Source organism: Taudactylus pleione, unplaced genomic scaffold, assembly GCF_031769625.1.
Source record: "Taudactylus pleione unplaced genomic scaffold, aTauple2 ptg000086l, whole genome shotgun sequence".
Lineage (NCBI taxonomy): Eukaryota > Metazoa > Chordata > Amphibia > Anura > Myobatrachidae > Taudactylus > Taudactylus pleione.
The window spans coordinates 22,686,710-22,696,875 of record NW_028284488.1 but is presented as its reverse complement, the minus strand read 5'-3'; the positions used below and the strand labels follow the sequence as shown (position 1 = coordinate 22,696,875).

Here is a 10,166-nt window from a genome sequence, read left to right as displayed (position 1 = left end):
AGGTTCAAAATGCAAGGCAAGCTCTCTCCCAACGCATTTCATCCTGGGGACTTCATCAAGGGGATACTAGTGTGTTGGGTCATGTTCTTATTTATACCCCCCATACAAGTTCATCAGAGATTAGGAGGCCGCATCATTTCCTGTTCACCCAATGTTATTCTATTACTCAAAATCCATTCAGCATAGTATGAACGCATTGCCACTATGGTATATAGTTAAACTCTTATATCAGAACTTTGTTTTAAATTATCAAAAGATCAGCAATAATAAAAACATTCTGTTATGAAAGGGCAACATCGCTTTGCTGCCTAGGACTTCCACTCTTAGTGGTTACATCACATCCTGTGTGTTGCCGCTTTTTCCAGGGGCTGGGGTAAGCCGGATACGTCACATCCACCCTCACGGCTGTGTTCTTCCCTAATCACGTGGGTCCGCTGTCGTCCGTCACTTCCGCCCTTCTGCCAGTCCATGCAATGGATGTATGATTACTTCCGCCCCTCGCGTCACTGTACCTCCACAGCCAGGTTGTTCGTTCCCATGGGAACATGAATAGCGTTATCCGGCTTCTTGGGTACTCCTGGCATGAAGTGCTATGTTGTTCATATCGGACTCAACTTCCGCCCACACTTTGGCATATTAACAGAAACGTTTTGCCGCAATCTGTGACTTAAAGAAAAAACTTTTGTTAGATTCCATAATGTATTACCTTATAGGGAAATATTCAGGACCGCAAATTATTCAATTTATAAATCAAACCATATTCTAATATAATGTTTAGTTACTGTAGCCCCCCCAAAAAAAGGGAGGATTTTTTTTGGGAAAAAAAAACCTTAAAAAATCTAAATCAGAAGGGGTTTCCCAAAGACTTCTAGTTTTGGTTATACTTGTAAACTTATAAATTTCCACCGACTCCATATTAAATGCTTCTCAGTTTTCTGAAGTTCTTTCAAGTTTGTATGTTGTTACGTATGTTTTCTCGTGTATTCTTTCAGGCTCCATCACTCATACTCCCATTAAAGGATTGTCACCCAACCATAGTTTTGCAGCACCTGGTATTCCTAGGGGGTCACCCATCCTAGTACTAACCAGGCCCACAGGAGCTTCGCTTCCAAGTTCGAGCGGAATTGGCATATACCCAGTGGTATGGCTGCAATCAATGGTGGTGATTATATCCTATATACCTACCACACCTGAACTTCTCCAAGAAGTCACCCTCCAGGGTACTGATCAAGCCCTCCACATCAATCCACCATATCCCATAGTGGATCGGTAATGAGGTATATTTAGTAGGTGGGAGGATGCATCTCAAAAAAGGCGCAATATCGTAACTTTCGTTGAAACCTTTCGGTGCCAATGTATCCAATTTAAATAGCCAATACATCTCACGCCTTGAAAGTAACTTTCCAAGATCTCCTCCTCGTTCTCCTAGTGTTACATGTTCAATAGCTTTGAACGTGATGTCTTCTGGATTGGAGTTATGGACTAAGGAAAAATGTTTTGAAATAGCATGTCCCTCTATTTTATTGTGTATATTGCGGATGTGTTCCTGGATCCTTAGTTTTAGTGGTCTCTTGGTTTTACCCACGTATTTAAGTCCACAGGTACATTCCAATAAATAGATAACAGACGTAGAGTTACAATTCATGAAGCTTTTAATATTAAACTCTTTAGATCCTCTGCATTCATAATGGGGGTTTTTCTCTTAGGATGGACAAATTTACAAATATTGCAGTGGTCACATTTGTAGCTGCCATTGCATTGGAGCATTTTTGACACTTTTATTGTTTCCTTTTCTTGCAACATGCTTGGAGCTAATAAATCTTTCAAATTATTTGACTTCCTGTAAACAATTTGTGGTTGAGATGGTAGAATATTTTTCAGTATTGGGTCCATCAGGAGGATATTCCAATTTTTGTTAAATGCTTTCCTGATTTGTCTCTCATGACTATTGAATGTTGTGACAAACAGTATTTTCTCTGGTTTGCCTGGTACTTCCCCTTTATACTTGAGAAGTTCTTGTCTGTCCAAAGATTTTGTTTTTTGGAGTGCAGTTGTTAAAATAGCTTCAGGGTATTTCTTCTCTCTGAATCGGTCTGCATAAACTTCAAGTTATTCTTCGCATACCTTTATCTTACTGCAGTTGCGTCTAATTCTGTGGAATTGGGAGTAGGGGATATTCCTCTTCCATTTATCCAAATGGCAGCTTTCGAAGTGCAAATAACTATTCGCATCAACAGTTTTAATAAAGTTCTTAGTACATATTCTATCTCCCACTGATGATAATACCAAATCCAGAAATTCAACTTTAAAAGTATTAAAATTAGATTTAAATTTCAAGTTCATGTTATTATTTGAAATATGCGTTAAAAATTGGTTAAAATTTTCCTCTGTGCCTTCCCATATAATCAAAATGTCATCAATATACCTTTATATAAAATGAGGTTGGTCTTGAATGGGTTGTTGGTATAGACATAACAATTTTCCCAGCATCCCATAAACAAATTCGCAAAGCTTGGGGCAAACGTAGTACCCATTGCCGTGCTGCATATTTGACGATAAAATTGGTTTAAAAATTTTAAATAATAATGGTTAAGTATAAAACACATAAGATCACATATTAACTCCTTAAGTAAAACATCCATACAGCCATCCAACTCGAGGAACTCTCTTGCTGCATTAATGCCTTTTGTATGCTCTATACACATATATAGGGATTGCACATCTATAGTTGCCCAGTTATACATCTGTTACCACTGTATCCCCTCTAGGCATTGTAAAATATTAGTAGTGTCCTTGAGGTAAGATTCTAATTCACTCACATATTTCTGAAGGTAGAGATCAACAAATTTCGATAAATTTGAGGTAAGTGAGTCTATCCCTGCTATGATCGGCCTACCAGGAGGTTCCGTCAACGATTTGTGTATCTTCGGCAAGAAATAAAATATAGTGGTTCGAGGGTTGGTATTCATCAGGAATTGGAACTCCTCTTTACTGATGATATTATTACGTAAGCCATGTACCAAAATTGTCCTTAATTCTTCTATGTAGTTATTAATTGGATCTAATTCCAATTTTACATACAAGTTGCCATCATCCAATAGTCTACATGCTTCTTTGTGGTAATAATCATAATCCATAATAACCAACCCTCCCCCTTTATCAGCAGGTTTTAATACTATCTCTCTATTGGCCTTAAGATTCTTCAAGGCTTCCTTCTCTCTATTATTTAAATTTTGTTTCTTTATGTTGCTCATACTGTTTTCACATAATTCTTTTTTCACCGTCTCATAGAATACACTTATATAGTTTCCCTTAGACTCTAAAGGGTAGTAAGTAGATTTCCCTTTCAACCCAGATTTTGAGAGGGATTCTAAAGAAAAAGAAGAATACAACGTTAATGAGAAAGTTCTTATCAAAAAAGTGGAAAAGGTGGAAGAATTGGTCATGCAGAGCAAGGAAAAAAAGTTCATCAGAGATAAAAAAGATTGCTTGTAGTACGGTCCTGTCCTGGTGATAAAAAATCGCTATCACTGTTTGAATCAAGATGTTGTAGTGCAGTAAATCTGTTTCTCATATGACTTGTTGTGGGTCTTGAGGCTAGCTCAATGTCCTGTTTCTTCCTATAACTAAATCTTCTCCTGGGGACTGTGGTCCAACCCTGTCCCTCTCTTGTTAGTGGCCTTTTAGTGGTTCTTTCTTGTCCATAAAATCTACTCCAATTCTTCACTTTGTTTTGTTCATAATCTTTTTTATCTCTGATGATGTTTTTTTCCTTGCTCTGCATGACCAATTCTTCCACCTTTTCCACTTTTTTGATAAGAACTTTCTCATTAACGTTGTATTCTTCTTTTTCTTTAGAATCCCTCTCAAAATCTGGGTTGAAAGGGAAATCCACTTACTACCCTTTAGAGTCTAAGGGAAACTATATAAGTGTATTCTATGAGATGGTGAAAAAAGAATTATGTGAAAACGATATGAGCAACATAAAGAAACAAAATGTAAATAATAGAGAGAAGGAAGCCTTGAAGAATCTTAAGGTCAATAGAGAGATAGTAATAAAACCTGCTGATAAAGGGGGAGGGCTGGTTATTATGGATTATGATTATTACCACAAAGAAGCATGTAGACTATTGGATGATGGCAACTTGTATGTAAAATTGGAATTAGATCCAATTAATAACTACATAGATGAATTAAGGACAATTTTGGTACATGGCTTACGTAATAATATCATCAGTAAAGAGGAGTTCCAATTCCTGATGAATACCAACCCTCGAACCACTATATTTTATTTCTTGCCGAAGATACACAAATCATTGATGGAACCTCCTGGTAGGCCGATCATAGCAGGGATAGACTCACTTACCTCAAATTTATCGAAATTTGTTGATCTCTACCTTCAGAAATATGTGAGTGAACTGGAATCTTACCTCAAGGACACTACTAATATTTTACAATGCCTAGAGGGGATACAGTGGAAACAGACGTATAACTGGGCAACTATAGATGTGCAATCCCTGTATACATGTATAGAGCATACAAAAGGCATTAATGCAGCAAGAGAGTTCCTCGAGTTGGATGGCTCTATGGATGTTTTACTTAAGGAGTTCATATGTGATCTTATGTGTTTTATACTTAACCATAATTATTTTAAATTTTAAACCAATTTTATCATCAAATATGCAGCACGGTAATGGGTACTACGTTTGCCCCAAGCTTTGCGAATTTGTTTATGGGATGCTGGGAAAATTGTTATGTCTATACCAACAACCCATTCAAGACCAACCTCATTTTATATAAAAGGTATATTGATGACATTTTGATTATATGGGAAGGCACAGAGGAAAATTTTAACCAATTTTTAACGCATATTTCAAATAATAACATGAACTTGAAATTTACGTCTAATTTGAATACTTTTAAAGTTGAATTTCTGGATTTGGTATTATCATCAGTGGGAGATAGAATATGTACTAAGAACTTTAATAAAACTGTTGATGCGAATAGTTATTTGCACTTCGAAAGCTGCCATTTGGATAAATGGAAGAGGAATATCCCCTACTCCCAATTCCACAGAATTAGATGCAACTGCAGTGATATAAAGGTATGCGAAGAACAACTTGAAGTTTATGCAGGCCGATTCAGAGAGAAGAAATACCCTGAAGCTATTTTAACAACTGCACTCCAAAAAACAAAATCTTTGGACAGACAGGAACTTCTTAAGTATAAAGGGGAAGTACCAGGCAAACCAGAGAAAATACTGTTTGTCACAACATTCAATGGTCATGAGAGACAAATCAGGAAAGAATTTAACAAAAATTGGAATATCCTCCTGATGGACCCAATACTGAAAAATATTCTACCATCTCAACCACAAATTGTTTACAGGAAGTCAAATAATTTGAAAGATTTATTAGCTCCAAGCATGTTGCAAGAAAAGGAAACAATAAAAGTGTCAAAAATGCTCCAATGCAATGGCAGCTACAAATGTGGCCACTGCAATATTTGTAAATTTGTCCATCCTAAGAGAAAAACCTTTACGAATGCAGAGGGATCTAAAGAGTTTAATATTAAAACCTTCATGAATTGTAACTCTACGTCTATTATCTATTTATTGGAATGTACCTGTGGACTTAAATACGTGGGTAAAACCAAGAGACCACTAAAACTAAGGATCCAGGAACACATCCGCAATATACGCAATAAAATAGAGGGACATGCTGTTTCAAAACATTATCCTTAGTTTATAGCTCCAATCCAGAAGACATCACGTTCAAAGCTATTGAACATGTAACACTAGGAGAACGAGGAGGAGATCTTGGAAATTTACTTTCAAGGCGTGAGATGTATTGGCTATTCGAATTGGATACATTGGCACCGAAAGGTTTCAACGAAAGTTACGAAATTGCGCCTTTCTTGTGATGGCATCCTCCCACCTACTAAATATACCTCATTACCGATCCACTATGGGATATGGTGCATTGATGTGGAGGGCCTGATCAGTACCCTGGAGGGTGACTTCTTGGAGAAGTTCAGGTGTGGTAGGTATATAGGATATAATCACCACCATTGATTGCAGCCATACCACTGGGTATATGCCCAATTCCGCTCGAACTTGGAAGCGAAGCTCTTGTGGGCCTGGTTAGTACTAGGATGGGTGACCCCCTAGGAATACCAGGTGCTGCAAAACTATGGTTGGGTGACAATCCTTTAATGGGAGTATGAGTGATGGAGCCTGAAAAAATACATGAGAAAACATACGTAACAACATACAAACTTGAAAGAACTTCAGAAAACTGAGAAGCATTTAATATAGAGTCGGTGGAAATTTATAAATTCATCTGGAGTACTATGAAGAAATGTCAAATATCTACAAAAAGAACTAGTATCTGAAAAGATTATTGAAGTTAGACATATGGCAAAACATGAACTTTGCTACACAAGTATAACCAAAACTAGAAGTCTTTGGGAAACCCCTTCTGATTTTGATTTTTTAAGGTTTTTTTTCCCCCAAAAAATCCTCCCTTTTTTTTTTGGGCTAAAGTAACTAACCATTATATTAGAATATGGTTTGAATTATAAATTGAATAATTTGCGGTCCTGAATATTTCCCTATAAGGTAATACATTATGGAATCTAACAAAAGTTTTTTCTTTAAGTCACAGATTGCGGCAAAACGTTTCTGTTAATATGCCAAAGTGTGGGCGGAAGTTGAGTCCGATATGAACAACATAGCACTTCATGCCAGGAGTACCCAAGAAGCCGGATAACGCTATTCATGTTCCCATGGAAACGAACAACCTGGCTGCGGAGGTACAGTGACGCGATGGGCGGAAGTAATCATACATCCATTGCATGGACTGGCAGAAGGGCGGAAGTGACGGACGACAGCGGGCCCACATGATTAGGGAAGAACACAGCCATGAGGGCGGATGTGACGTAACCGGCTTACCCCGGCCCCTGGAAAAAGCGTCAACGCACAGGATGTGATGTAACCACTAAGGGTGGAAGTCCTAGGCAGCAAAGCGATGTTGCCCTTTCATAACAGAATGTTTTTATTATTGCTGATCTTTTGACAATTTAAAACAAAGTTCTGATATAAGAGTTTAACTATATACCATATGGTAATGCGCTCATACTATGCTGAATGGATTTTGAGTAATAGAACAACATTGGGTGAACAGGAAATGATGCGGCCTCCTAATCTCTGATGAACTTGTATGGGGGGTATAAATAAGAACATGACCCAACACACTAGTATCCCCTTGATGAAGTCCCCAGAACGAAACGCATTGGGGAGAGCTTGCCTTGCCTTTTGAACCTATGAATGTGTTAAACCCTATCCACCTTGTTCAGATAAGCTATTTATTTATTTATTTAACTTTTAAACAAAAGATTTCTTTCTTTTTAAAGTGCTTAGTTTTTAGACCTTTTTCCTTCTCTGATTTTACCCTTCCATCTAAAAAAGGTGTCTTTTTTATGTTTATGCTGTATGTTTTTATTTTTTTCTCTTATCACTATATTTTGTATCTATTAAATTGTTAAATTATTTATTTATTAAGCACTGGCACTTTCATTTTTCAACCACAGAATTGGTTTGAATATTTATATGATTTATGCACTTTTATAAACCAGTCGCTCAACAGTCAACTCATTGTTCTATATATATATTTATACATATATCCAAAACCAGCATGTTTTGGCATTCCTTGCAAGAAAGGACGAGCCTGCTTCATTCTTTCTTGCATGGAATTCTGCTGTATGCTGGTTTTTGTATACACACATGTGTGTGTGTATATATATATTGTGATAGGATCACTGGTAAAGTGGTCTGTGACAGGGACATTTATCCCAGATTCCTGTCCTATGTGTTTAAAATCCCCAGGAGAAAGTCTGCAGTGTAGCAGGCTTGAGTCTCGGCTATTTGAAAAGCCGGTTTGGGACCTGGGGGTTGTGGGTGAGAGGAGAGGGAGGGCTCCACCCACGGCCACTCCAGGTTTTGGTTCTCTTAGCCTGGTAACAGGCTTGTTAGGGTTTCCACCTGAGAGTGGCCAATATAAGCCTAGTGTGTTTAGGGCTGAGTGTCTCACCTGGGAGAGCAGACAGGGAGTTTGCTCAGAGACACTTGGAAAACCTATCTGTGAGTGTTGTGCTGTGCCTTTGTTGCTGGTGAGGGCATTAGGCCCTGCCAGGTTCTGGTAGTGAGGGAACCACCTGTAAAGTTAGAGCCCGGCCAGGGCTAGGATTTATGTTTATGGTTTCTTTTGTTGTTTCTGTTTTGCACAATAAAGACTGGCGCCGACCAGCTTGTACTCGAATCCAGTCTGGCGTACTGTTTCCTGGCTGCTGTGTGTGTAAGGAAGGAGTCCCCTACCCAGGAGAGGGATCACCTAATCTGACTGTGTCACAATGTGGTGGAGAATGCGGGCACCCACACACATTGAAGTTGCAGCGAGAGGAAAACTTCCCGTTTAAAAATTAAAGGGACAGACACCCAATTTGTGAGTGTGGAATTAACACTGTGTCCTTGGAGTCCCATAGAGGAGGCGTCAGCCAATGCTCAGAGAGGCAAGGTTCAGCTTCCAACCTACACCCAAGGACAAAATGGAGGACATTATTAAGGCCTTGCTCCAAGCTACAACAGCTCAGCAGGAGACAAACAAACTTCAGCAGGAGACGAACAAACTTCAGCAGGAATCTACCTGGGCTCAGCAGGAATCCACCAGGGTGCAACTGTTGGCCTTGGAGACAGCCCAGAGGCAACAACAGGTCGCCATCGTGGAAAAGAGCCAGGCCATAAAAGAGGTGGTACAGCACCTGGTCGCCCGGCCCAGAGATGTTAATACTGGTCCTCCCACCACCACTCCCTCCATACGAGCCAGTCACTTCCTCCAAAAGATGACTTCGGGCGATGATGTGGAGGCCTATCACACCACATTTGAAAGAACGGCCGAAAGGGAGAGTTGGCCCAAGGAGCAGTGGGCAAGTCTGGTGGCACCTTTTTTGTCTGGGGGCCAGAAAAAGCATATTTCAACTTATGCCTGGCTGATGCCAAGGACTATAAAAAACTAAAACAGGAGATCCTAACTCGCTTGGGAGTCACCACCTTTGTTCGTGCCCAACAGGTCCACCGCTGGGAGTTCCATATGGACAAGCCTCCACGTTCACAGATGCATGACCTCGTCCATCTGTCCTCAAAATGGCTACAGCCCGAGACGCTGACGGGACCACAGATCGTGGAAAGGGTCGTGATGGACCGGTACCTGCGATCATTACCTGTGACTCTGCGCAAGTGGGTGAGCCATGCAGACCCTAAGTCCGTGGACCAGTTGGTCGAGCTGGTGGAGAGGTACGTGGCGGCTGAGGAGCTGATGAGTATGCCCCACCGAGCCCCGATGGCGCACCGGCGAACTCCCACAGACACTGGTAAGACTGTTCCAGGGGAGAAGGGTGCTGGGCGGTGGAATGTACCTAAGACTGAGGGTGTAGAACCTGGAGACAGGCCTGCCAGGCCAGGAAGGTTCTTGCCCCGTAAACGACTAGACATTAATATGATTCAGTGTTTCCGGTGTGGTGACTTCGGCCATATTTCTGCTAATTGTTCACTTACAACTGAACCTATGCAATGTGATACTGCTCATGTCTACCGCAGGGCGTCTTTCTTTGCACAGACAGCCTGTACGGCTGACCGGCAGGCTGAGACTGATAAGCACATGTGTGTACTCACTGTAGATGGCAACCGAGTAGAGGCACTGTTAGACTCTGGTAGCTTGGTGACACTTATGAAAGCTGAGCTGGTGAACCCCTTGAGGCATAAGGGGAAAACTGTTGGTGTGACCTGCATACATGGGGATACTCGATATTATGTTACTGCCGAGGTGAACATCGAGACACCATGTGGCTCTGCTATAGTTTCTGTGGGTTTGGTGCATGGTCTGATGTACGATGCAATATTGGGGAGAGACTTTGCTCACTTCTGGAAGTTGTGGGAAAGCCGTTTTGTTCCAGAAGTGAACAACCCCGATCCATTTGAGAAGGTTGTCGATGTAGTGGAGGAGGGAGTTTCTTCTGAGTCAGAGTTATTTCCTTTTTTTACTATGATTGGCGAACTAGAGAATGCGGAGCGTGACGGTGGCCCGCCAACTGATGTGCCTCCCACTGAGGTG

General features: G+C 40.5%; 2 pseudogenes; one reads left to right on the top strand and one right to left on the bottom strand.

The window, feature by feature from the left end:
* Positions 1–1,037: 1,037 nt before the first annotated feature.
* On the bottom strand, positions 1,038–1,155 carry LOC148529218 (5S ribosomal RNA; annotated as a pseudogene).
* A 4,916-nt stretch (positions 1,156–6,071) lies between these two features.
* On the top strand, positions 6,072–6,190 carry LOC148529217 (5S ribosomal RNA; annotated as a pseudogene).
* Positions 6,191–10,166: the final 3,976 nt, after the last annotated feature.